The sequence below is a fragment of the Urocitellus parryii genome, chromosome 11, assembly GCF_045843805.1.
Source record: "Urocitellus parryii isolate mUroPar1 chromosome 11, mUroPar1.hap1, whole genome shotgun sequence".
NCBI lineage: Eukaryota > Metazoa > Chordata > Mammalia > Rodentia > Sciuridae > Urocitellus > Urocitellus parryii.
This window is the reverse complement of record NC_135541.1, coordinates 28,874,411-28,900,675: the sequence shown is the minus strand read 5'-3', so window position 1 is coordinate 28,900,675 and position 26,265 is coordinate 28,874,411. Positions and strand designations below refer to the sequence as shown.

The following is a 26,265-nucleotide window of genomic DNA, read 5'->3' as shown; positions in this document are numbered from 1 at the left end:
GAGAACATATTTTCTTCCCTCTTTAGCTATCAACTTTCCACAACTCTTCCCATGACTCCCAAACCTTCTTCCAACTGGTGTCTCTCCAGCACGTGCATCCTGATTTGTCCTCTGCCCAAAGGCCATAACCATTTGGATGTTTTATTGTTTCCCAAATGAAACAAGCTGAAATCAGATATAATTATCTTCTCTTCAAAATAGCTTTCTTTTCTCTGCCTCACTTCTATCCATGAGATAACTATTGTTCTTGATGCCTAGCTACCCCAAACACAGAGCCACTGATTAAATTAATATGTTGAACAAACACATTCCAGGTGATTACCACTGGGAAAGCCCAAAGAGTCCAGGACAGTGGGGTGGAGGTGAGAGGCAGAAAGAACAGGGAGTTAGCACAATGCCACTAGAGGGCGACAGTTTGGAGCAGGTAGATTTGGGGTTATAGCTGGGCCCTGCTCCTTGCCAGCTGTGTGATATTAGGCAGAGCACTTACTAGGCACCATGTACTGACTTAAAGACTTGGCCTTGATGATTTATTTCAACATCTCAGCAATCTAAACAATACTATGATTATCCCATTTAAAAGACAAACATGGTGAGACTCTTGCTCAAGGTCACAGAACTTAGTAAGCAGCAGAGTCAAGGTGAGCACCTAGGTGGGCCAGCATAGTCTGAGCCTATGAACTGTTGCTTATAACAGTTCAGCTTACGAAATGTCTCAGTTCTCTTCTGTTTTTCTTACTATTGTCACCAGCATCTAGGAACCCCTGAACATCCGTTGAGCAGAACACAGATAAATGACTAAAAATGCTGTTGCTGGATTTGGTACTTTGCAGCAGTTGTTGACCTTGGCAAAAGTAGGTCAAGGGAGAGGTGGGGATGTAGGTAAAGCTGCAGTGGCTTAAGGAGGGAGGGAGGGAGGGGTGTGGGCAGATGTCAAATGTGGACAGCCTATCCTAGAATGTGAAGGGAGGAGAGAGAGGCTTGAGTTTGCTGGGAGGGCACCGGGTCTGGAGGATGACTCTAGGGGTCTTGTGTGTCAGATATGGAAGAGAGCTGGAGCTCCAGGAGAGAGGATCACTGCTAGAGCCAGGCCTCAGACAGGACAGGAGGAAATGGATCCCAAGCCCAGGAGAGGGACAGTTCCTGGCCTCTGTTGAAGAGAGACAGGTCACATAGACAATGATAGCCTTCCTAGGATAAACCTCAGGGGCTGGGGGAGCAAGAAGGAAGGGTGATGCCATCTTGAGACCATTTTTGACAGGAGAGCCAGGTGAGCTGGAGGGCAGACCTTAGAGCCCCTCTCCTCTGCTTCTCCCCAGCATGCCCAGCTCCAGATCCAGAGACAGAAGCTCAGCCGCTGGTTTGGAAATGCTACTTCTGGCTGTGCCAACACAAGCCAGGGGGAGAAATTCTCAGGCTACGTAGACCTGGGCCCCAAGCCCTAGTCCTGCCTGTAATGCTACTAGGGGACAGCCAGCTGGGATTTCCCCAGCATCCAGACAAGCTTTGGGAGAGCCAACCTCTGTTTCCAGAGCTGGGGCCAGCTAGGCTTTCCTTGAGTGAAGCAATAAAAGGGGAAAATCAACATCCCAATGATCTTGTTTATGGTGCTAAGTAAGCTGTACAGCTTAATCCCTACGAGGTTAATGAATTTACGACTTGCTTTGGAATTTGACAAGGGCTGTAAAAGAGGAATGAACCACTCTCAGTTCCTTCCCTGGCGGTTGCTCCAGTTGGACAAGCCTGCTTAGGCTGCCCTGGTGAAGGAGGGGAGATTTAAGTGGTGGATTCATGGCCAATTGTCTGGGTTCTGCGTTGATTGGATCAAAAAGAAGGACAACCCAGGGGCCAAAGGACTCTTCTGGCTAGGTCAGAGTGAATAACCCTGGATTGGTGGAGCTGGAGCTTCTGACTTCAGGACCTCTGGAACTTTTGTTTTTGTGTCTTGGGCAAGTGACTTAACCTCTCTGGGCCTCTGTCTTCTCATCTGCAAGGTGATGCTCTCTACTTCCTAGAGGAGTGGTGTGAGAGATGTGAGATGACAAGTAGAGAAATTAGCATCAAGTTTTATACATAGTAAGTCCTCGATAAATGTTAGTGATGATAATTGTCATTTCATTTGGTCTTAAATCATAATTTGCTGTTTGCTTGTCTATGTCGCCCACCATTTATCCATCCATTCAGAAATCCAATAAATCTTTATTGAGAAATTAGAGTGCATGCCAGCCCCCTCATCAGACGCTATTTGGAGTGAGGCACGCACTTACAACACATTAAAAATAAAGGGAGATGAGTGCTGGGAAGGAGGGACGGACAAGTTACCCTGAAAGCACACAGAAAGGAGTGGCCACGCTGCCTCTTTAATCTAGATTAGTTTTGAATAATGACTTGTACTGATAGAGCACCTGCAGGTCACAGAAGACTTTTACGTGCACTGCTCCTAGCAATGACCACATTTTCTAGATCAAAAATTAGAATCCAGGGGCTGGGGTTGTAGTTCAGTGGTAGAGCACTTGCCTAGCATGTGTGAAGCACTGGGTTCAATTCTCAGCACCATATATAAAGAAATGAAGTAAAGATCCATTGACAACTAAAAAAAAATAAATTAAAAAAATATATATATATATTAAATTAGAACCCAGCATGACCACCTCATGGTATGATAATAGTTCAGAACATTTGGAACTGGCACAGTAAATTTGGGACATTTCTAAGTTCTGTAAACAGGGCAGAGTTTTCTAATAATGCTCTCTGAACAGTTAAGAAAATGAAGTTCAAGTCATGGGAGAACTAGGCTTATCTCATTTATCACTTTGCAAGATGCCAAGGGCAAGGACCAGGCTGCTTACTTCAGATACACAGTGCCTGGTGCAGAGATCCTCATGGAGATTAGGGCCTCAACAAGTGTTTCTCAAACAAATAAATGAATCTTTGTATAAATGTATGTATCTGCTCTTGGGAGCAACATGCCACAAGAGACATCAATACTCAGCATTTTCTCTTCTTTCCTTCCTATCCTCTCTTGAAAGTGCTCTTGTCAGGCTTGCCAATGGCTCCTATTTTTGCCAGTTCCAAAGGGTCAGTCTCAGAAATCCTCATCTTTTGCTACTGGCAGCAACTTTAGCACAATGGGCAGTTCTCTCCTTTGAAGCCTTATTTTACCTGGTTTCTGCTTCTGACACATCACACTCTCCTGCTTCTGCTTATTCTTATTATTTATTTACTTACTTATGTATTTATGTTTTTTTTTTTTTTTTTTTTTTTTTTTTGGTATAGGGGATTGACCCCAAGAGCACTCAATCACTGAGCCAGCCCTTTTTTTTTTTTTTTTTTTTGAGACAGGGTCTAAGTTGCTTAGGGTCTCAATAAGTAGCTGAGGCTGGCTTTGAACTCATGATCCTCCTGTCTCAGCCTCCCAAGTGGCTAGGATTACAGGCATGCACCACTGCGCTCAGCGCTCCTGCCTCTTTTGGTCTCACTGGATACTTCTTCTCCTTGCTAGAGACCCCTCCTTTTCCCATTGCAAGAACAGTCAAGTAAGACAGGTTGTGTGAGTGTGTGAGTAGATGGGCACCATAGCTCAGGAACTAGGCTGCACACATGGGCTTCTTACTTCTGAGGCTTTGTCTTAGGGTGTGTGTCTTCCCTGTTCCCCTCATCTGAGTGAACCTACTACCTTCCTTGTCTCCAGCTCTAGTTATTTATTTATTTATTTTTGTGTGTGGGGAATCCTAGAGATTGAATACATGAACATTCTACCTCTGAGCTGTACATCCCCAACCCTCTTTATATTATTTTATTTTGAGACAGGATCTTACTAAATTGCCCAGGCTGACCTTGAACTTGTGATCCTCCTGCCTCAGTCTCCTGAGTTGCTGAGATTACAAGTGTGCACCACCATGCCTGGCCTCATGTCTAATCTTTCCAGAGACTTTCCTTGCACTCTGACTATCCTCATTCTTGTTTTCTGAAACCAGAGTTCTTTTGTGACCTATTGGTGATTCTCATCTAACAAGCCAAGAGCAAATGATCTGTAGAAGCCACTCCTATTTAGCTGTTAAGGAGGTAACTTCCCAAGCTGGTAAGCTGGGCTTTTCACAGAGATGCCAATGCCAGCACAGGCCGACAAGTAAAATGTAGAAGGCGTGGATGTTGGTGTTGGATGGCCCATCCCTTGGTCATACCACCATCAACATTGACAGATAATGCCTGTTCCCAGGGGCCTGGGTGGAGGACATACCCACTTCATACCTAGAGATGAAATCCAAGCACATAAAGAACATAAGAGAGGAGCCAGAAGACCAGACATGGGTCCTAGCTTTGAAAGAAGAATGAACAGAATATAAGGAGAATGCAGGTTCTAGTCAGGTCCCTAAAGGCAGCCCAGGATCCTGCCACAATGGCCTCCCAGGCCTCTGTCTTCCCCATGTCCTTGATTTTCTCATAGAATCCACCCTAGTCATTCAATTCTCACTTCAAAGTCCCAGGTCTCCTATTCTCTGCCCAAAGTATGATACTCAGGAAACAGACTGAGGCTCTGTTTCTATCTTTCTTCTTCCTGTACCCCAGACCTCAAAATCATGATTGCCTGGTCAGGGGCTTCATTTTCTCTGGATACCATCCTTCCTTATTCCCCAGGCATGTTAGAGAAGGAGCTTGGCCAAAGTAAAGGCTCCCTGGTCATCACTCGGGGGAGGCCCTTTGCTCTCCAGGGAGGGTCCCTGTGGGCTCCACCTGTCCAGCTGCCCCCACTATAGGGGACAGGCAGCTGGGACCCGTCCTGCAGGCGTAGAGGCTGAAACAGGCTAATGAATCCTGATGGGAGAAGTGACCTTTTCCAAATGCCACATGTCATTGGATTTTATATCACACAAGGACAATGTGCCATGGGTATTAAAATCGTTTTTCCAATAGTTATATATGTGTGTGAGTGTGGTGCACCGTCCGAATGATGAGAGGAAAATCCTAATGAAGTTGTCATCAAATGAACCTTCGTGCTTCAGCACCAGACAGGTACTCACTCCTTCCGGATATTTCCTCCCTCACCCGGGGCTCATCCCTAGACTTCAGCTTGCCTTTCTCCCACAAAGTTCCCCTGGCCCAGACTCCATATCCTGCCCTAGGAAGGTCCACCTAACCTCAAGGGAAAAGTAAGACCTGGAGAAGGCCACCCAGCAACACAGGCCCCAGATATGCAGGTCTTCTCTCCTCAGCCTCCTGGGGAGGCTAGAGGACACTTTGGGAAGGAAGGACACAATCAGATAGAGCAGGCCAAGTCACAGGTGTGATGCTCAGAGACTTCCAGAGTTCTGAAGGCTGGGAGAGGCTGGCCTTGGAGCCTCAAACCCCAAACTACCCTGTTGAAAGTCTGCAAAGGTCTCGTGATTCGGCCCATCTCCACAATCTTCCAGGAAAGTGGCCTGACAAGTGTTTGCCTAAATTGCCCCATGGCCAGGAGGCTCCAGACATTCCTGAGCATTTCTGCTCAGGAGAGATTTGGCTATTTAGAAAACTCGCACACAGCTTCAGCTGTCTATTTCTCTGGAAGTTCCACCCCCTGGTCTGTGTTTAATCCCTTGGGCTCAAACAAAAAAGGTGTTCTCTCAATCCCACACAATAGCCTTTTGGGAATATGAAATCAGAGTGGTCCCTAGAGTCTCCTTTTCTCTTTGTTGACTATTTCTTTTCTTTTTTTTTTCTTAATTTTTTAGTTGTAGTTGGACACAATATCCTTATTTATTTTTATGTGGTACTGAGGATTGAACCCAGTGCCTCACATGTGCGAGGCAGGCGCTCTACCACTGAGCTACAGCCCCAGCCCCTTTGTTGACTATTTCTAGTCCATTCAGTGATTCCTAGTATGACCTGATTTTTAAGTATCCTGACCCCCAGGGACCCAGTTCTGTTCCACTGAGATGATGCCCATTTTCCGTTGTTGTGGTAGAAAAAAGGAGAAAAAAACCACAGCCTTCTTCAGTCAAAAGCCTAAGGTTCAGAATCCTAGCTGTGTAAAGAATTTAAATAATTTACTTCACCTTTTTGAGATTTATTTTCTTTATCTCAACACTAAATGAAGGAACAATTTTCTCCTTGGTATAACTTCAGATGTGATCCAAGGCCAGGCCAAGTAGAGACCTGCCTTTTGTTTTTGATGCTGGGAAATGAATTTAGGGCCTCATACATGATAGGCAAATGTTCTACCACTGAGCTACATCTTGAGCTTAGGGGAGACCTACTTAAGCGAGGAGGTCAGAAGAAGAAAGAAGCAGATAGAGTAAATGAAATCCCTAAATAGTGGGGTTCAGAGGTACACGCCTGTAATACCATTGGCTCAGGAGGCAGAGGCAGGAGCATCTTGAGTTCAAAACCAGCCTCAGAAATTTAGCAAGGCCCAAAGTAACTTAGCGAGATCCTGTTTCAAATAAAAAGGGCTGAGGATGTGTCTCAGTACTTAAGTACTACCGGGTTCAATACCAATTCTCCCTCCCCTCCACACATACAAAAGAAATCCATAAATAGTTGGTTGTCTGATGAGTGTCTAGAACCAACTAAAATATGCACATAGTTTGTCCCTATTCTTTTTTTTTGGTAGTGCTGGGGATTGAACCCAGGGCCTTGTACGTGTAAGGCAAGCACTCTACCAACTGAGCTATACCCCCAGCTTGTTCCCATTCTTGCCTTTACGTCCCAACAAATAAGCCCACATGTAAAAGGCTACCTCTCTCTTTTTATGCCTTATGGCACCAGAAGTCAAGCATTTAAGCCTAGCAGTCTCTTCAAGTCTAGAGTTGGATTAAGATCCAGCCTAACAGTACTTCCTGAAGCAACTAGTGCAGAGTCCTGTAGAGTCTCCATATCTGTTGCTTGCTTAGACTCCTCTGTAGCCCAGGGTCTGAATCTTGGTTCTACAGTTCAATAATTTTATTTAAGTTACTTAAGGTCCTGCACCTGTTTTTTTTTTTTTTTTTTTTTTAAACATTACTTTCGGCTTTAAGGCCATCCACTGCCTTTTTTTTTTTTAACTTAATTTTATTTATTTATTTTTTATGTGATGCTGAGGATTGAACCCAGTGCCTCATTTGTGCTTGGTAAGTTCTGTACCACTGAGCTACAGCCCCAGCCCCGCTGTTTTTTTTATTTGAAATATGCAGATAATTTACCTACCTCCAGGTTATTATGAGGATTATGTTATTTTATATATAGAGAACAAGGAAGTTGGGCACATAGTAAGCACTCAATAAATATTAGCTATTATTATTAGACCACCCCAAGGACATCTGTGAAGGTCATGGAAGCTAAGCGATAGGAATATGCCATTTTTGGCAAACTATTGAGGTCCATGTTTTATGGGAATGATTAGAGTTGTTGACCAGTGCCTTTCTCCCAAACAGGACATAGTCCTATAGGTGGACTGATCAGTAGTCTGACCAGTAGAGGATGGAGCAGAATTGTTTATCTCCTCAATCACTTGGGATCCAAATGATACCGGATATATAGGGGTGGCTATGGCACTTGCTGACTTCTCAATTTATGGTCAAATAATCCCCAGAGCTTTTCTTTAGCTTAGTTTCCCTCCCCTCTGCAGGCACTCAGATTCAAGCATTAATACCATTTGCCTGCATCTGGTTGGAAGATTCTACCCATTGTTTGAGCCAATCAAGACCATCTGACATTCTGTTTTGGTCCTTTTTCTTGCTAGCAGATGTCTTCTTTAGATCTCATCAACAAGATTGTAAGTTGTTTGTAAAAATTCTCTACTTCTGAGTCAGTAGACAGAAAACAAACCCTCTGCCTGGCAGCCAGCTCTCTCCGTCTTCTTTGTTCATCTGGCAAACTTATTTTCATCCTTCAAGACCTAATTCCAATGTCAATCTTCTTTGAGAGCTACTGGTTAATATTTTTAAAAAAATATTTTTTTAGGGCTAGGGATGTGGCTCAAGTGGTAGCACGCTCACCTGGCATGTGTGCGGCCCCGGTTCGATCCTCAGCACCACATACAAACAAAGATGTTGAGTCGGCTGAAAACTAAAAAAATAAATATTAAAAAAAAAACAAACGTTTTTTTAGTTGTAGATGGACAAAATACCTTTATTTATTTATTTATTTTTAAATGGTGCTGAGCATCGAACCCAGTGCCTCACACTTGCAGGGCAAGTGCTCTACCACTGAGCTGCACCCCCATCCCCTAATAATTAGTTTTTAAAAATTTGTCAAGACACTTCCTATCAACTAGGATGGCTATAATAAAAAAGACAATAACAAATGTTGGTGAGGATGTAGATAAACTGGAACCCCCATTGTTTTCTGGTGGGAATGTACAATGGTGCAGCCACTTTGGAAAACAGTTTGGACATTATTACAAATATTAAATATAGTTATTATATGACCTGAAATTGGATATATATTTAGATACATATCCAAGAGAACTGAAAACATACAGCCACACAGAAACCTTTGTGAATGCTCAGGGCAGCAACAGTCAGCAGAGCCACAAAGTGGAAACAACCCAAATGCCCTTTACCTAAGGAATGAATAACAATGTGGTAATCCATACAATGGAATATTCTTTGGTTATAAAAAGGAATTGTATTAATACATAATACATATTATGTAGTGATATATAATAAAGCATGGGCTGAGGAGGGAAAGGATGAGATTGACTGTTAATGGGCTTCTTTTAGGGGGACAAAAATGTTCTAAAATTAGAACATGGCAGTGACTATATAGCTGTGAGAATATACTTTAAAAAAATTAAGTTGTACAGTTTAAATTGTTTGGTGAATTGAATTGTTTGTGAATGACATCTCAATAATGCTATTATATTGTTTATATAAGCATTTACTACATGCTAGACCTTGGTAGCTGTGGGGTAGGGGTCTGGGGAAAAGATCAGGAAAGGTGGTAAGGGAATGTTCCCTGAGCTTAGTCTTTCTGAATGAGTAAAGATAAAGGATGAAATAGAAGAGCAAAATCATGAGCACCAGAGTCAGATGCCAAAATCTGATTCCAAACTCAACCATTTATTAGCTGTGTGCTGTGGAAAGTTACTTAGCCTCTCTGTGCCTCAGTTTCTTCATTTGTAAAATAGGAATAATTATGGAATAATATGTTTAGCATAGTATGTTATAGAATAGTGTTCCTTAATATGGGCTGTGTTTCTCATGAAATAAATTAATGCATGTGAAGTACTTAAAATAGAGAGATACATAATAAGGTCTCAATCAATGTTAGCTATGTTGGCTATTCGATACAGCCCGTGCTTTGGTGTTCATAAAGGTTAAGACACAGAATAAGGAGAGATGAGGGTGGAAAGACAGAGAGATCAAATTGTATGGGACATAAATGCTGGCAGAGAAGTTTAGCTCTGAACAAGAGGAGGTGACCTTCAGGAAAGAGAACAGGAAAAGAAAGGGTTCAAATGGAGTTGAAGGGAAGGTGCTCAGAATGGAGGGATGCCATATATCCTGGCCTTCTAGATGAGATAGGAAGTGAGAGTGAATGGATAGAAGAAGAAAACTCTGAGACCAGGTGAACAGGCATCTGCTGTGGGATTGGTCTGCAGAGTATTGCGATTTTGTTCAACAGCTCTCTGCCGTGGGCATTGAAGTGTGTTGTAGCAATGCTACAGAGTTAGGGCTTTGCTCAGTGTGAACAGGTACAGAGGAGGTGAGGAGTACTGATGAGAAAATAGTTCGTAAGATTGGTCCTGGCGGGGTTGGGGTTGTGACTCAGCAGTAAAGTGCTTGCCTGGTATGTGCAAGGTGCTGGGTTCAACCCTCAGTACCACATATAAATACATAAATAAAATAAAGGTATTGTGTCCAACTACAACTAAAAAAATATTTTAAAAAATAAAAAAGAATGGTCATGGGTTGAGTCTGGGTGAAGAAATGAGCAGGGTGATGTATATATGCTGGGGAAAATGTTAGAACTGGGCCCTGGAGGTCCTGATGAGGTCAAAGAGGAGGAGTAAACTATATATGAATTGATTTGATTATTCAATTCCCATGAAAACATATTGGAAACCAACCATTGTGAAACCTAACACATGCTGTCTTGCCCCTCTGCTGGCAGGGGACCTGGGTATGAGAGAGGAGTAAAAAATTTCAGGGGTAAGGCAGTTTCATCCAATGACTTAAAAAAACTTCTAAATCGCTTCCCATTGTACTTAGACTACATCTACACTTGTAGCCACTGGCTGTAAAGCCTTACAATCTCCTGGCTTTTCCCCTCCTTTCTGACTTCATCTTATGCCACCTTCCCCTTACTGAACTCTAATTACTCTGGCCTCCTTCCTTCTCAAGTTCTTCTTCTTTTTTGTTAAGTACTAGTGTTAAACCCAGGTGCATTCTACCACTGAGCTACATCTCTAGCCCTTTTTATTTTTTATTTTGAGACAGGTCTTGCTAAGTTGCTGAGGCTGGCCTTGAATTTGTGATCCTCCTGCCTAAGCCTCCTGAGTAGGCTTATCAGATTCTTTTTCACTCCCCAGTTTTTCCTGTTTAAGCACCTTTCTTTGTACGTTCGAGTCCATCTCATCTATGAGTTCTCCACTCAAATATGTCAGAGAGATTTTTTCCCTGATCATCCTGTATAGAGCAGTCCCTCCCTCCAGGACTCTCTATATCTTATTGTACTATTCCCTTCAAGTTCTTGTCATTTGGTTAGAACATTCATTTATCACTTCCTGTCTTTGTCATATTCTAGCTTCTTTGTTGTTCTCCAATGTGAATACCTGTATCAGATTTTCTACCCCTTTTTCTTCCATTTTCTTAGCAGATTTCAAGGCCCATGAGATGGAGATCCATCTTGACTCTTGACTATTTTATCCACTGTATCACACTTGCCCTATGTTCTCACAGCACCTTGGGTGTGTTTCTGTGTATGCTCAGAAGCTAGGCAAATGCCAAGGACCCAGTACTAACATTTTCTCCCAGTGCATCGGGACACCCTGGTCATTTATTTCTTTTCTTTTATATAAATTATATATATATATATATGTTGTAGATGGACACAATACCTTTATTTTGTTTATTTATTTTTATGTGGTGCTGAGGATGCAACCCAGGGCCTCACACATGCTAGGTGAACACCCTACAACTGAGCCACAAGCCCAGTCCATCATTTCTTCCTTTACCCAGAATCAACCCCATGATTGTCACCCTCCCCCACCAGCTCCTGAAGCCTGTCCTTACTTGTCAGCAGCCCCCACCTTGGCTCCTTCCCAGAGGGAGCCTAGAGTAGAGGTGAGGTGAGAAAAGGGGAGGTGGGGTAAGGAAGATCCTTGAGACTCCAGCCCCTCGGGTTTGACCAAGCTAGCCTTGCCCAGCCCAATGCAGCCCCACAGTCCGCCAGGCAAGTGTCCGGCTGAAATAACAAATCAGAGACTAAAATATTGGCCGTCCCTTTTGTTTACTCAGCTTTCCCCCCCTTTTTCTTTGGACAATGCCCTGCTGGGCTGGGGCTATCCTGCTGGGTTGTTGCTGGGGCTCCCCTGCCAAGATGGAGCCCAGCTGCTCAGCTGTTTACAAGGTGAATCCGGTTTACACTGGGGCCCATCCTGTCCTGGATGGGCTAGGGAGCTCCAGTCAGTCTCCAGCCAGTGGCCTCTCCTGGCCTAGGGTTCCCTAATCTTAGGCTGGGGCCATAAGGGTGGGAGGGTTCCAACATGTTCAAACGACAGGGAAATCACAAGTCTCAAGATGGAGTGAAAATGGTTTGAGACCTAGACCCAGGGCCAAATCTCCGCCCTTAGAAACCCCAGAGAAAGGAGAGCTGCTGGAATCCCATGGCTTCCATTTCTGCTTTTTTCAAGTGGTGAACTTGTGGTAACAAAGATGGTAGCCTCCCCACCCCCATTCTTCCTGGTAGCTAAGGTCTGGGAACTAATTTCTGCTTGATCTACCATCCCCCTCAAAACCACTAGGAAGATCAAAGGAAATTATGTATCTGTGAAGACTTAAAAAGCATTTGTTACTGTGTCAAAGTGATCTCTGGTAATATACTGAAGCCAAACAGCTGATCTCCAGGGATGAAGATCAGGTTCTTAGTATGGTCGTTGCTTATGAGCTGTGCCCATGTCAACTTGGTGGCCACAGGGCTCACCATAGAGCATGACACACAGTGGGGCACAATTATCTCATTTATTAAACAAGCATTTCTCCAGAAGCTTGCAGACTAGTGGCAAAGTGGGTAATAAAAACAGAGCAATGATCCTAGCAGGGGTCATCACTGGAGACCACAGCACAGGGGAGGCACCTCACCTCTCTCTCCAGGGGTGAAGGAGGGCTTCTTGGAGGCAGTTGCCATCTAAGATACAGCAAATGATACTCTTGTTCAAAGAAGGAAGTATAAATAAATGTGCAGAATCCCAATGTCAGTGCACGAGCAGTCTGACCTGGGGCTCTCTTATTCTCTTGTTCCCCATAGTACTGAAGGATCAGGCCTTTGACTCTTGAGCATGAGGGCCAGTGGACCATCCGGGTCCTGCTTCCCTAGTAAATGTAATAAGGAATTTTGGTGAAGCCCTGGGAGCTTTTTTCTATGCTTCTCAGCCTGTTAAATGGGAGCATGAAGAGGTGTGAGGGGATATACAAACATGTTGTAAGAAGTGCATCTTAGGGCTGGGGGATACAGCTCAGTTGGTAGAGTGCTTGCCTCATATGCACAAAGCTCTAGGTTCAATCCCAGGGGAAAAAGAAAAAAGAAAAAAAAAAGAAGTGCATTTCAGTAGTAAGCAAGTTAAAGTTTGATTTTTAAAATGTGACAGAGCTGGTGATATAGCTTAGTTGGTAGAGTGCTTACCTTGCATGCACAAGGCTGTGGGTTCAATCCCCAGCACCAATAAAATAAAATAAAATAAAATAAATATGACATGAAGGAGAGGTCAGCATCTGCTAAGTGAAGTGGGGCAGATTGGGTTCTAAATAAAAAGCAAAGACCTGCAGGAGGAAGAACATGGCCCAGCTGGGGAATCCAAGTATTACAGTAGAACCACAGTGGGGAGCAGTCAGAAGGGACACTGAAATGATTCTAGAGAGGTAAGCAAGGGTTAGATGATGAAGAGCTCAGGAAGCCCAGCTCTTTGTCTTGAATGGGAACACTTCCCCATGGAATCGACCATTGATTCTAGATTTTCTATCTTTACCATTGAACTCTCTTGGGAGTATCAGACCCTCATATACACTTTCAGTGGATGTAAACTCTTTAAACTCAAACTATCTAGTATGAACTCTCCAGACTTGCTCCTGATTCTGGTGCAGTTCAGCTTTTCATGATGTTCACCTTTAGCTTCCTTCTATGAATTCTGGTCTCTTCTCTTCCCTAGTCTGGTTTATCCATGGTCTGATAGCTCAGTAATGACCCCTCAGTTGTCCTGAGGCTGATACCTTTCTCTTCTGGGTGAAGTATTCCATGTGCAAACTTTAGGCAAATCTGACCATGCAGCTGTCCCCATTCCAAGTCTTAAGTGAATCCCGCTGAAAATGATGTTCAAATTCCTAGCTCCTGGGCTGGGGACATAGCTCAGTTGCCTTGCATGCACACCCTGGGTTCAATCCCCAGCATCACCACCACACACACACACACACACACACACACACAAAATTCCTAGCTCCTAACTCCTAGGATTCTAGTGTAGGGTAAATAAAACAATGCATGTAAAGCACTTGGAATGTTGCCTGGGCCATTTTAGGCATAGTGGTTATTATTACATATTGTAATAATTATTTGTATCATATCATATATTCCATTATATACTACCCCCATGCTGGAATCGGGTGTCTGCCTTTTTCCTCAGTCTTTGATCATGCCTTCTCTTATGTGCTTTCTTCCTCGAGAGTCTAGAGAATCCCGCCCCCCAACCCTATGTGTGTGTGGTGTGTGTATGGTCCTGGGGATTGAACCCAGAGCCTTGTGCATGCCAGGCAAGTGCTCTACCACTGAGCCACAACGTCAGCTCATGAACTCCCCTTTCAAGTCTTCATGTCCTTGTCTACTTCATCCAACATGATTTCCACCTGTAGATCCTTCCCTTCACGTCCCTTCTCTTGGGCATCTCTTCCCAAGCAGAGTGAAAGAGCAAGATTCTTTAGAGAAACATTTCTGTTAGAGAGCAATGTACTCGGTATTGAAGAGAAGGGTGGTGACTCAAATCCTTAGTGACAGTAGCTGATGGCAGAGATAGAAAGCTACCCTTGAAGCAGTGAGTCACAGACACCAAGAGAGTTGAGAAGTGGCTGGACCAGAGATCTGCCTGGGAGAGTGGCTGGTCTTGCTGACAGGTCAGCAGGAAGAAGGACCAGTGAATAGAATGCTGTAATATACCAGTGAGAGATTGAGTTTGTCACTTAACCGACATTACAGAGCACCTACTTTGTGCTAATGACGTAGCTGTGAAAGAGGGGCTCATCGTTTAGTTGGACAAACAGGAATCATAGCACAATATCAATAATAATCTAATAGCAGTGACGGGGTGCCAGTGAGCAGGGCTTTCAAAAACAGCCCCTTCCTTACTGTATGAATTTCAGGGTGAATAACATACAACAAACATTCATGAGCACCTGCTCTGTGCCAGGCACTGTGCTGGGTGTGGAGGACACAGAGGATGCAAAGATGAATGAGATGATTTCTGCCACCTAGTGGGAGGAGACAGCTATGTTTTAAAAAAATGCCACAAAAGGCAGTCAAATGTCACATGTCCCCAGACTGCCTCCTCTTCCATTTAATGTGGTAGGAGTCATTATCATCTAATTCCTCAAGCTAGAAGCTGGGATATTATCTCTGACTCCAAGATTTATGTTTTAGACAAACCATAAAACATCCTGAGGAAAAGGAGACTGGAGGCAGGGAGACCAGCTGGAGGCTGGGACAGTAATTTGGTGAGACATGATGACGGTGGCCTGGATTAGGTAGGAGCCTTGGAAGTGGATGGAAGTGGATTGATCTGAGAGCTATATAGGGTAGAATTAACAGAGTTTAGAGATTGATTAGATGTAGGGATGAGAAAGAAAGAGGAGTCAAAAATAATCCCAGCTTCTGGATTGGGCATCTAAGATTGCTATGCTGCCATTTAGTGAAATAGGAACCTAATTCAGTTTCCACTTTGGATGTTTTGCACTTTAGATTTCTTCATGGGGAGGTTCCAATAGGTGGTCCCAAAGTGGTTGGAAACTTAGGAACTTGATTTGGATTGAAGTTGAGATTTGTAAACCATTGGCATACTGAGGTACCATTTACCTGGGAGAGGATGAGATCACACAGATGCAGCATGTGCAGAGAAAAGCAGAGCAAAAATTAATCCATTCACTCAATACATTTATTGAGCACCTACTATGTTCCTGGTACTATTCCAGGTGCTGGAAATATCAGTGAATGTGGTACTACCTTCTACTTCTGGAGTCAGATAACCAACAGATAAAAGTTCTGTTGGATGTCATATAGGGACAAATGCAATGAAGAAAATTAAGCAGGGCAAGGAGATGCCATGAGGGACACCATCTGGTCAGGGAAATACTCCCTGAAGAGGTGACATTTGAGCAAATAGCTGAATGAAGTGAGGAAGAGGATGAAGGGAGAGTGTTCCAGGCACAGGAAACATGTTCAATGACCCTGTAGTCAAGAAGCAGCGAGGCTGATGAGGTCGCAGTGGAGTGGCAATAAATGGGGTCAGGGGGTAAGAAGTCAGGGGCCAGATCAGGGGTCCTGTAGGCCAAGATAAGGATACTGGATTTTATTCTAAGTGTAATAGGAAGGCCTTGAAAAGTTTGGAGCAAGGGGGGGTCATAGAGTCTGTTTTATGTTTTAAAGGATTATTCTGGCTGCTGGTTGGAGAACAGATTATAGGAGGGCAGAAAGAAAGTGGGGAGATTGTTGCAATGTAAATGTGAGGGATGCTGTCGCCTGCTTTACCATTGGCAATGAAGGTGTCGAGGAGTCTGAGTGCCTTCCCATCTGTTGACATATTGGGTCAGGAAGGCAAAAAGAGATGCTCAGACTCGGGATCAGTTAGAAAGCAGCTTTAGTCTCCATTCTGTATAACTCCACGGTTTCAGGCACATTGTCTGACCACTCTGTCCACTTCCACTGATCCAGATAATATATCTAGATTGCCTACCATCCTATTCAAGATGTTGGGCAACTATTTATCATTGAGTGGGACTGACAGAAAGCATCTATTCTAATAGAGGGGAACAGGCATTTTTTTTTTTTTTTGTGGTGCTGGGGATCGAACCCAGTGCCTTAAATAGGCAAGTGCTCTACCACAGCCACAACCCCAGCCCCTGAAACAGGCATTGTTAAGAAGTGATAAATGTTACAAAAAATCAAGCAGGGTACTGTCATAGAGAGTGACAAGAGGAGGAGATATCGCTAAGTGGGTATATAAGAAAAGGTGACATTTGAGGTGAGTCAGGATTAGGTCTACATCCTCGCTAGGTCTGCCCCAGGTTGCTGATGGAACAGTGCCTAGACTAAAACAGCGACAAATGACTGACTGTCTTAACTTTGCTCCACTGTCCTTCCCGCTACCCAGAACATATCCCGTCATTTTCCATTAAGATGTGGAAAAAATAGTAACTCTTTTTGTGCTAGGAAGGCCCATGGGGTACCACCTTTTCCAGTGCCTGTCTCTAGGGGTTCCACAGGATCTTCCATAGGATCCAGGTCTTCCAGGAGCTCTCAGTATCTAGAACCAATGCTGAGGCGAATTGCACAAACCATCATGGGTCTGCTGCCCCTTTTAGCTATGAATCCCCCCCGGGGCCCAGGACAATGCAGGCAGAAGGAGGCAACTGAAGTAAGTGAGGGCCAAAGAAGTAGTCTAGAAAGGAAAACACTTTTCTCTCCTTTTCTCATCTCCTCCTGGCCTTCCTTCTGCCTCTCAGCTGCTCCACACACCTTCCCAGGAGTCACAAACACCTTGTCAGGTAGCACAAAGATCCTGGGCCTGTGAGGTGGGCGCCAGGCCGGCCAGGGCCTAAGGCAGCAAGCTTCACCCACAGCCCCACCCCGACAGGCGGTGCCTCTGGCAGCAAAGTCATGGCCCTGAATCCTCTGTCTCCACGTTTAAGAACATCTCTAACTGCTCCTTGGATAGCTCAATTAGTAAAGTGAATATATTATATAAAGTCTAAAAGATTAAACTATCATCGTCAGCCCATAATTTCATGAAGAAGTCAGGGGACCGTATCCCTCTTATTAACTCTATAACAAATGTGATGAAAATGTTCAAATAGAATGTTAATGCAATGTTACGTGTAATTTTCCCAGGCGATTTTCTGCTGAAATATTTCTTTATTAATAGTAATTGAGGGTATAAATTATGAATGAGGCGATTTTCTCCTTTCAGTAGGAAAGACGTACTAATGGCAATAATTCTTTATAATAATTTTTGGGGATCGTGGGGCGGGGAGACAAGCTAGTCTAAAAACAGACAAAAGCCCCTTTCCGGAGCGTCCCAGGGGGAGACGATGCCTTTGCCATAACCAACCTCTCTTTAGCTCCACACACCTCAGACTGCCCGCAAATGAAGTCTTTGTTCTTCATCCATTTTCCTGAAGCCTCAAGGTCTGTGTAGAGGGCTAAGAGGAAGTTTCTGCCTCTAGTTCATAGACCAAGTTCTGAAGCCAAACTTTTCTGCCTAGAAACTGTGCTGCCAACAAGACCAAAGCCAGGCTCCTCTGCTGAGCTTCCAAACTCAGGCAATCTGGACCTAAGGAGTCTCTGTAGCACCCTAGAATATTCAAGTAGGAATGGTCCCCAGAAATCTTCCCATCTAACCTCTTATTTCTTAAAAAAAAAAAAAAAGGCAAAAGGTGATGAGTTATTCAGAGCCACATAGTGTGTCTGTGGGAGAGCTGGGGCACTGCCAGGTGGCCTTCTGCATGCCTCCAAGTTGGACTGCCTCCAGGCCTTTCCTCGACAGGCCACTGCTGTCCTGCCTTTACAACCCCATCCTTCCTGGCCCCACTCTGGGTATCCTCCTCATTTTTCAAACACAGCTCAAATGCTTGGGCATCTACAAGTGATGATCACCTTCTTCATTGGCCTTGGGCACACGGCCTTGGCTCCTTTCTGTCTAGGCTTGTCATAGGTCTGGACAGTGTTTTCGGAGGGCAATGGCTCCAGAAGAACACTTCTAAATCCTGCATGGGGGTTGGACTAGTGCGTTTCTCCAGGCAGGACACCTCTTTGGTATTTTCTCATTCATTTATTCACAAGACATTAAATAAAAATCCATCCACCTTGTGCCAGGCACTGTGCTAGGCACTGGGGTTACGAAGATTAATATATCTGACAAGAATGAAGGTAAATTCAGTATTCCTAAGACCACAAGTGGGAGGACAAGAACAGGTGCACAAACATCTACATTAAATAATAACAATGTATCTTTATCTCATAGTCTATGTTTGAGGAAATGCCAGGTGGCCAGTGTGGCTGGAGTAGAGTGAGGATGGGACAGGGATGGTGCATGTAAGAGCAGAGAGGGCCAGGCGCAGTGGCGCACATCTGTAATCCCAGTGACTCAGGAGGCTGAGGCAAGAGGATGGCAAATTCAAAGCCAGCCTCAGCAACTTTGTGAGGCTCTGTCTCAAAATAAAAAAAAAATAAAAATAAAAAGGGCTCAGAAGTAAAGTGCCTCTGGATTCAATCCTTGATAATATTAAAAAAAAAAAAAAGTAGAGAGGACAAAAGAAGGTGGTCCTACAGACTCTGTGGCCACTATAAAGAATTTTACCCTGGTGGAGAGGAATGATCAGTGGAGGATTCTCGGCAGAGGTGTAGAATGGTGTTGCCACCTATGTTGTTCAAAGGGACACTGATGGATCACTAGTGGGATGTGGGGGTTGAGGATGAACTGGAATTCTGGCTCTGATGACAGTGCCAGTTCTTAGTGGTGCCATTCACTGAGTTGGGGACACTGAAGGGGGAACAAACTTAGAGGTATGATGACAAAGTTGAGATGTGGACAGGTGGGATTTGTGGAGTTTGAGGATCAGACAAGTGGAAACGCCCAGAAGTGCAGGTGGATCCCGGGATCAGGGTGGGATTGAGTGCCTCATGCTAGTTTTCAGCAGTGACCTCTGGGTGCCTCACACTCTGGGTTTTGTCATCTCTTCAGAAAATTATTTCTCCCTCCCAGAGGTGAGCCCCTTGAGGGTGGGAACTGGACCTGGATATGCTCCCAGCTTCATTCACCAGCACCAGGCAGATTACACAGAGGATTATCCGACTGAAGGGAGAAATGAATGAAAGGAGGGAGGAAGGGTAGGGCAACTGCTCATGCTCTGTGAAGCTAGCCCTGGGTATTGGTGGCTGCCCCAGAGTCTCTCAGGATTGCTTCTAAACAAAAACTATTCCCCTCAAGTCACCCAGCCCAGAAAGGGTAGGTTCTCTTCAGGTCTCCTGAAAGATCACTTAAGAATTGATGACCTTAACAATCTCCATGGTGTTAGACATTCCTGATGTCATTCACAGGGCTTCTGTCATTGCTTAGACTCTTCCCTAGAGCAGGAGAAAAGGTCCCGGTCAGTTCCAAAACTCTGAGTAGGGCTATACGGCCAGCTCTTGTCCCTGCTCCCGGATCCCATACCTGGGAATCTCACCTTTTGATTTTCCCTTTACCCTCTTGTGAATTACCAAAGCTGGCCAGACATGGGGTCACTGTAATATAAAAATCTTGCTTTGTTCAAAATAACACTCTTCCGCGCCTTCTATTTGAACTTTTCCTGGCTCCCAACCAGAATCCACAAGCAGGAATATCTCACCTCCTGCATCCCAATAAAAAACACCACCCACTCACTAAATCCATTCCCAAGAACCCAGATTTCAGGAAAGAAGCCTGACAAGTGCTCTAAGGACACGCTCAAGGAATAATTCTCTATCAGCTCTTCTCTGCCCTCTCCATCTCTGTTTTTTCCTTCTCTTTAGATACAAGAACCTTAGTGGAATATTCTAGGAGTCTTTGGCAGGGGCAAGGGCCTAGGTCTATGTCACTGGGCTGGCTCAGCTCTCTGCCCTCTGAAAACAAAGGGGGAATGAGACAGGAAATAGAGCTATGTTAGCAATGATCTCTGAGTGACCATAGTGACCTCTTAACCAGAGGTCACTGGGGTGACCTCCAAGGGCATCTCCATGTCTCCCCAAGCAGGGCCCAACCTCCAGAGGCCTTTTGTCCATCCCTCAAGGGAATCTATCCATTAGTAGCTGCCCTCCAAATTAGGGTAATGTACTGGCTCCTGCATCAGATGCCCTATGTATAACAGCTGGCCCTGAGACTTGTCCAGCTTCTGTTTCAGATCCACACTGTTGTCTACAGGAATCCCATCCCAGTCTCCGACTCCTATCCCCCATTCAATACTAGGTCATTTGTAAAAAAGGAAAACTCAAGGCTAGCCCAAGGTCGCCCTCGTGGGGTAGGGGAGATGGACTCTGACAGCCAGGATAGAGATCCTCAACTCCAGAGCCTATCTCACAGTCCCTTCCATGCTCCTTAGGCTGGTGCCTTGGAAACAGGCAGGCTTAGCCAGAGAGGGTCTGAGGACTTCAGCCACCCCCTCCCTCCACACTTAGTGTTGGCTCCCCTGGGCACGCGCCTTCCACCTCACCCCTTCCTTGTTGAGCCAACAGCTCGATCCTGATCTCTTGAACTGGAAGGTCACTCCAGAGGGGCCTCCTCTGAAAGCCAATGCTAATCCAGTTAGAGGCTGTCCTGGCGCTGCACGCCCTCTGTAGGACCAAGTGCAAGTGAAAAAATGCCAATTACCAGATGACAAAAAGGGTCCCTGCCCCTGGGGAAGGGCAAGCTAGGGGGAGGGATGGGAGGGGGAGAGTAACTGAACACCTTGCCGGAAATAGCTCCTATCAGTCCACTTAGGGAGCCATCAGCTCCGGCAGATTTATGGGCAGCGTGCGCCCCTCTGATAGATCGGACTATTTAAAGGCAGCCTGAGCCTCCATTTATATCAATGTGGAGCAGAGAGGGAGGGGGAGAGGCTGTGAGGTGGGGAGTGAGAAGCAGCACTGGGGGCCAGCCCCAGGTGGAATGCCACACTAGCAAATTGGCCTCAGAGAAGAGGTAAGGCTGTTGGCCAGGTGAATGGGGTCACAGGGTGGGGAGGAGACTGTCTCAGATCTAGTCCCATTGGCATCCAGGAGGGCAGGGCACCGGGTTTCACAGAACTCCCAGCAGCATCTTTCCTGGCCCCAGCTCAGACTCTTTGCAAGCCCCTCCAGCTAAAATGGGGAGCTCAGGCTAATACCAAAGTGGATCTCCTCATTGGATTTCTAGCCGGGTCCCCACCTCCCGAGCTGCGGGGCATGCTTGCCCTCCATGCAACCTCCCCCTTGCCTGGGCTGAGGGAGAAGGAAGGGGTAATTGTGTTAGGCTGGGGGCATTAGCCGCTGAGGAATGGGCCTGCTGCCTCCTGCCTGCTTGTCCCCAGCCTGCACTTCCTGGGGGCAGAATAAGCAGCTCCCATTGCTCTCTCCAGTTCTGCCTGGGCCTTCCTCCCTAACTCCATTACTCCTGGGCTGAGGTGCTTGCCCGACCCATGGTGGTCCCTCTGATAATTCACCTCTCAGGAAACTCTGCCTTTCTGACCTCTCTCTGCCTCCTTTCTTGCTCCTCTCCTCCTGCCCTCCCTCCGTCCCTGCTTTCTCCCCAGGTTTCTAGATCTGTACCCAACTGGCCTTATTCTCTTGGTTCCATGGCAAACTGCTATAATCTACCAACATATGCCTCGGCACAGAACCAACATCTGCCAGTTTGTGGGTTACTGGTTGGTCGGTTTGTTCACTGGTTCATTCATTCATGGAATGCTGACTGAGCACTTTTTACAGGCCAGGCTTTATGCTAAGTGCTGGGGACACAATCAATTCCCAGAAGTTCTTGTTCTGGAGGAACCTATAATCCAAGGGGCTGGTAAGCAAGGGAACAACACAACTATCTTGTGTAAGGCTCACCCTGGCCACAGGTGGTGTACAGATCTGACAAGTGGGGATGGGAACAGAGACGGAAAGACGGAATAGAGGTTCTCAACCTTGGTCACACAATAGGGAGCTTTAGAAATGCCGATGTCCAGCCCGCATTGAGGTCAATTAAATCAGAATCCCTGGTCAGAGGTCAAGACATTAGGTTTTCTGGAAAGTCCTGCCCAACTAGGGGAGTTCAATGATTAGCCGCAGTTGAAACCCTGAGTGAGCTGCTATTGCAATAGTCCAGGCAAGAGATGATGGGAGCAGAACTAATAGAAAGAAGAGAGGAATTTGAGAAATATTCCTCATATTGCTATCTTTAATAGTTACCACTCTGGTCCCCCACTCATCCCCTATTCCCCAAAGTCCTCAGCAGATGACCTCAATTCTAACTTCACAGAATAAACAGGCCAGTGGGTAAAACTCTACGAGATGACAAGTCCCCAAAGAACAGGTACAAGTTCCGAATTCACAGGGCCCAGTGGAGCCCCACAGGATGAGAATCTAATAAATGCTGAACTAGACTGAACTAGTTCATTCTGTGGATGAGGGTTTCCAACCCAGGAAAGATGTTTCAGGGATATCAGCTCTAGGGACATTGAGGAGCTCCTGGAAGAAAAAGAGCCCTGTAAGGAACGACCAGAGGGGCTAGGGAGGTGGAGGTGGAGGAGGAAGTGAACTAAAGTAATTGGCTTCACATCAAGGCTGTCCCCACACTGCCCAGCTGTTTCATTTGGGCTGCATAACAACTTTCTGCAGTGGTTACTATTATTTCTGTTTTTTAGATGGAGAAATAGGTTCAGAGACTGAAACTTGCTTGAGGTATCATCAAGGGATTAAAATTTAGAAGCTCTGATTGGAAACCATGTCTGCTGAAGGCGAAGGTGTCTTGGCATTATGTCATCCTACAGGAAACAACTGTGCCAGAGAATTTCAAGAATGAGGGAGGAGTTAATAGTGTTGAATACAGCAGCCCCCCTCTTCCTGTTCTCCTGGCTCCAATTCCCTAGTGAACTTGAAACAGGAACCATTGGGAGAGGAAATAACAGCACCCCAAGTCCTCTGCTGTCTACCAGAATCACAGTGCCACTGCAGCCTGCTCTTGCAGCTAGGGCCCAATGTCTTGGGGGGCCCTACCTCAACCTCAGCCCAGCCTAGTTAGAGGAAACTCAACTTGCACAAGCCCACTTCCATCTTGCTTTTGAGGACATAGGACTTTGCCAGAAAAGAATGGGCTGCCTTTCTTCCATCCCAGCTCATAAAGGTTCTTATTCAACAAGATTCAGGCCTCTGTCTCCTTGGAGAAAGTCATCCAGCTTCTCCCTGTCCCCAGGCTCAAGAATGCTTCACTTGGTCCGCACCACAGCGCTTTGTGTATGCCTATGAGAACTTCCATCTCAGTGTGTTTTGGTCACTTGGTGGGTGTCTGTTGTTCTCAGTCCCATTCAGGTCACCAGCTCCCCAAGGACAGGGAGCAAGTAGGAATCTTCATTTGTGATGGCCCTGGATAAATACACACTGATCAAATGAATGAGAAAAGCAACTCTAGGACAAGGATGGAAGAGAACAGGTAGGGTGGAGGCAGGCAGGGAGGGAAAGACAGGAGAAATGAGGCCTCCTTTGATTTATAATGGCCCAGGCAGTGAAGCCGGTTCCAGGCTTCCCAGGGACAATTGCCAAAAAGCCCTTGGGGGCATACATGGGCTCTGCCAGCTTGTACTTTTTTGAGCTAAGCTGTTCCAGTCTCCTCTGGGTACCCTCCACTTAGCCCCTGTAGTTGTCTGGGACCTGCTAAGGCTGAAGTCGAGACTGACAGTGGCAGCAGCAACATGGCTGGGAGAGACTGAAGGCGCTCCTATATCTTTGCTCAGGAAATAGCCTCATAAAAGTGACAGGGAGACGCACCTATGGATGCTTGTTAAATTTTTATTACTAATCACCTCCAAAGTCAGCAAGGCAGAGGGAGGGGGCTGGGAAATGGAGTCATCAAGGCCTGGGAGCAGGTGTCAGCAGCCCCAGCATCAGAGGCAGGGACTGTCAACGTGGGTTTAAGCAGCCACAGTTTCCTACAGTGCCAAGGATCCCCACACAGCTCTGGTCCAGGGAGATGATATTCCTGTGCCCTCTCCCCCACTTGTAAAACGGATAGCTCCTTGTTTATTTCCTGTGGCTATCAGATCACCAAGCCATGTTCAGACCTCCTGCTGAGCCACCTGATCCATTCCTACTTTCTTCTCCCCAGCGTCACTGATCTAGTCAGATGGCTCCATCTTACTTAGACTGTTGTATTAGTTCACTTTCTGTTACTGAAACAAAATACCTCAGCTAGGTGCTTGGCTCATGATTCCTGTAATTAGAAGGTTGGAACAGCATGGCATTGACCCCCGGGCTATGTCACAACATGGTAGAGAAAGAGAAAGAGAAATGGCCATGTGCAGAAGGGGGCAAGTGCATGGGGTTGGTAGCTGAATAACAACTTGCTTTGGTTACAACTAATTCCACAAGACCAGAATTAATCCCTTCCTACTGGGATGCCCCAGTGAACTAGGCCCTACTTCTTAAACATTTCACTACTTCTTAATTTGCTACCTTGGGGAACCAAGCTTCTAGCACATGGGGACAAACTACATCCAAACCATAGCAGCCGCTGAGCTGGCCCCCAATTGAGTCAAGCATTTGGTCAGCCCATCTAGATAACTCCTCTTCTACACTGCTGCGAGGTCTTTCTCCTTCAGTGACCTCCAGTTGCCTTCAGGATGGGAATAACGCCTTAACATGCATGGAAATATCTTCAGGATTTGGGCCCTGCCTAACTCTTACACTCTTTTCCCCCATTCTCTTTCCAAGGCTGAACTATTTGAATTTCCCCTCAAATCTGTATCTCTCTGCCTAGAAATTCCTTCTCCCTGAATGCTGGATGAACACATGTTCTTTTTTAAAGACCCACTGGAACACCTTAGGGAAGGCTTCCCTCCCTCTAGGGTTGGGTAAGCTCAGTGCATTGATCACACTGTTCTACAATCTTCTCTTTCCTTGTACATGTACCTCATAGACTGTAAACTCCTCTAGGGCAGGATTCATGTCTGATTCATTTCTCCATCCCCAGGAGTCCAGTTTGGCATCATTGTTTGCTGAACAAAAGAATTAATGAAGAATTGTTATGATGTTTACATTCCACGAGGCTACAGCTACACAAGAGTAGGAATGGGGCAGTTCCTTTACCAGGGTGACCTGTGCTTGTACAGTGCCTGATAGGTAACAGGAGCCCAACCACTGAGATCACTGGGTGTGAAACAATCTGAAACCCTAAAGATAGGATCTTTATTGTTCTGTTCACACATGTTTCTCAAGCACTCTCTTTTTCCTTATCTATTTAGTCACCAGCACCTCTACCCTCCAGGAGCCAAATCAATGAAGCAGGAAAGAATCTGAAGATATTGGAAAATCTTGAGGCTGTTTTTCCTGTTTGAGAAACAGGACCTGCCCCTCCAGTCACATTATGATTCATCTGCCTTCCAACATCTGAATGCAGAGAGGGGAGAATCTTCATCCATTCAATCAGCAAGCAATTAAACCTCAGATAGAAGAGGTCCATTTTGGGGGGCTGGGTCCTGATAGTTCTGGGGACATGGGATGATTTAGCGCAAGTTCCTGCTCACTAGGAGTTCTCACCATCTCTCAGGAGGTGACATTGTCAAGTGGCTACAGCCTTTTTAAAGCACCCCCTCCCTGAAGCTCTGAGCTTTGCTGGGGCACATGGATAGGTGCTGAGAAGGTCAGAAGCCAGGGAGCCAGGAGGGTGCTGAAGGAGCCAGTCTCTGCCTGGGCCGAGGGGGACCCTCGGCAAGACTCAACTCCCAGCCCAGGAAATGCCCTCCCTGGAGGGTGCTCTGAGCTCATGGAGCTGGAGGTAGGGGATGGGGGCTGTGTCAGAGATGACTCCTCCAGAGAAGAAGTTGTGGGTGGCTTCATGATGCTTCTTTGTACAGGCCCTTTTTTCCTGGCAGATCACAGGTCACCCTCCTGCTTTCAAAGTGGACAAATGAACTGGGTCACAAAACTTCAGAAGTTATGTTCCTGGTATAAAGAGAACTACACTGACGCAGAGAAGTGGGTCTGCTCTAAAGGAGACCAGGATGCCCTGACCCCTTAGGGCCAAAGTCCTCCCCACCCACGGTCCCATGAAGCTGACAGCTTCTTCAACAAATCTCCCTTGAGGTCAGGCCAACCTCCTTCCTTTGGCTCCCCTTCCCACGAGTCAGAGCTGTGGCCCCTTCCCCACAGGCATTA

The 26,265-nt window shown here is 45.7% G+C and overlaps 1 protein-coding gene and 1 non-coding gene across 2 annotated transcripts in view; both read right to left on the bottom strand.

The window, feature by feature from the left end:
- LOC113189118 (E3 ubiquitin-protein ligase RNF220-like) overlaps positions 1 to 26,265 on the bottom strand; it is a 193,807-nt gene that overhangs the window by 43,053 nt on the left and 124,489 nt on the right. The gene's annotated exons all lie outside the window — the stretch shown is intronic.
- Trnav-uac (transfer RNA valine (anticodon UAC)) lies at positions 6,587 to 6,659 on the bottom strand. Its single transcript has one exon. It is a non-coding gene; the product is annotated as a tRNA-Val (tRNA).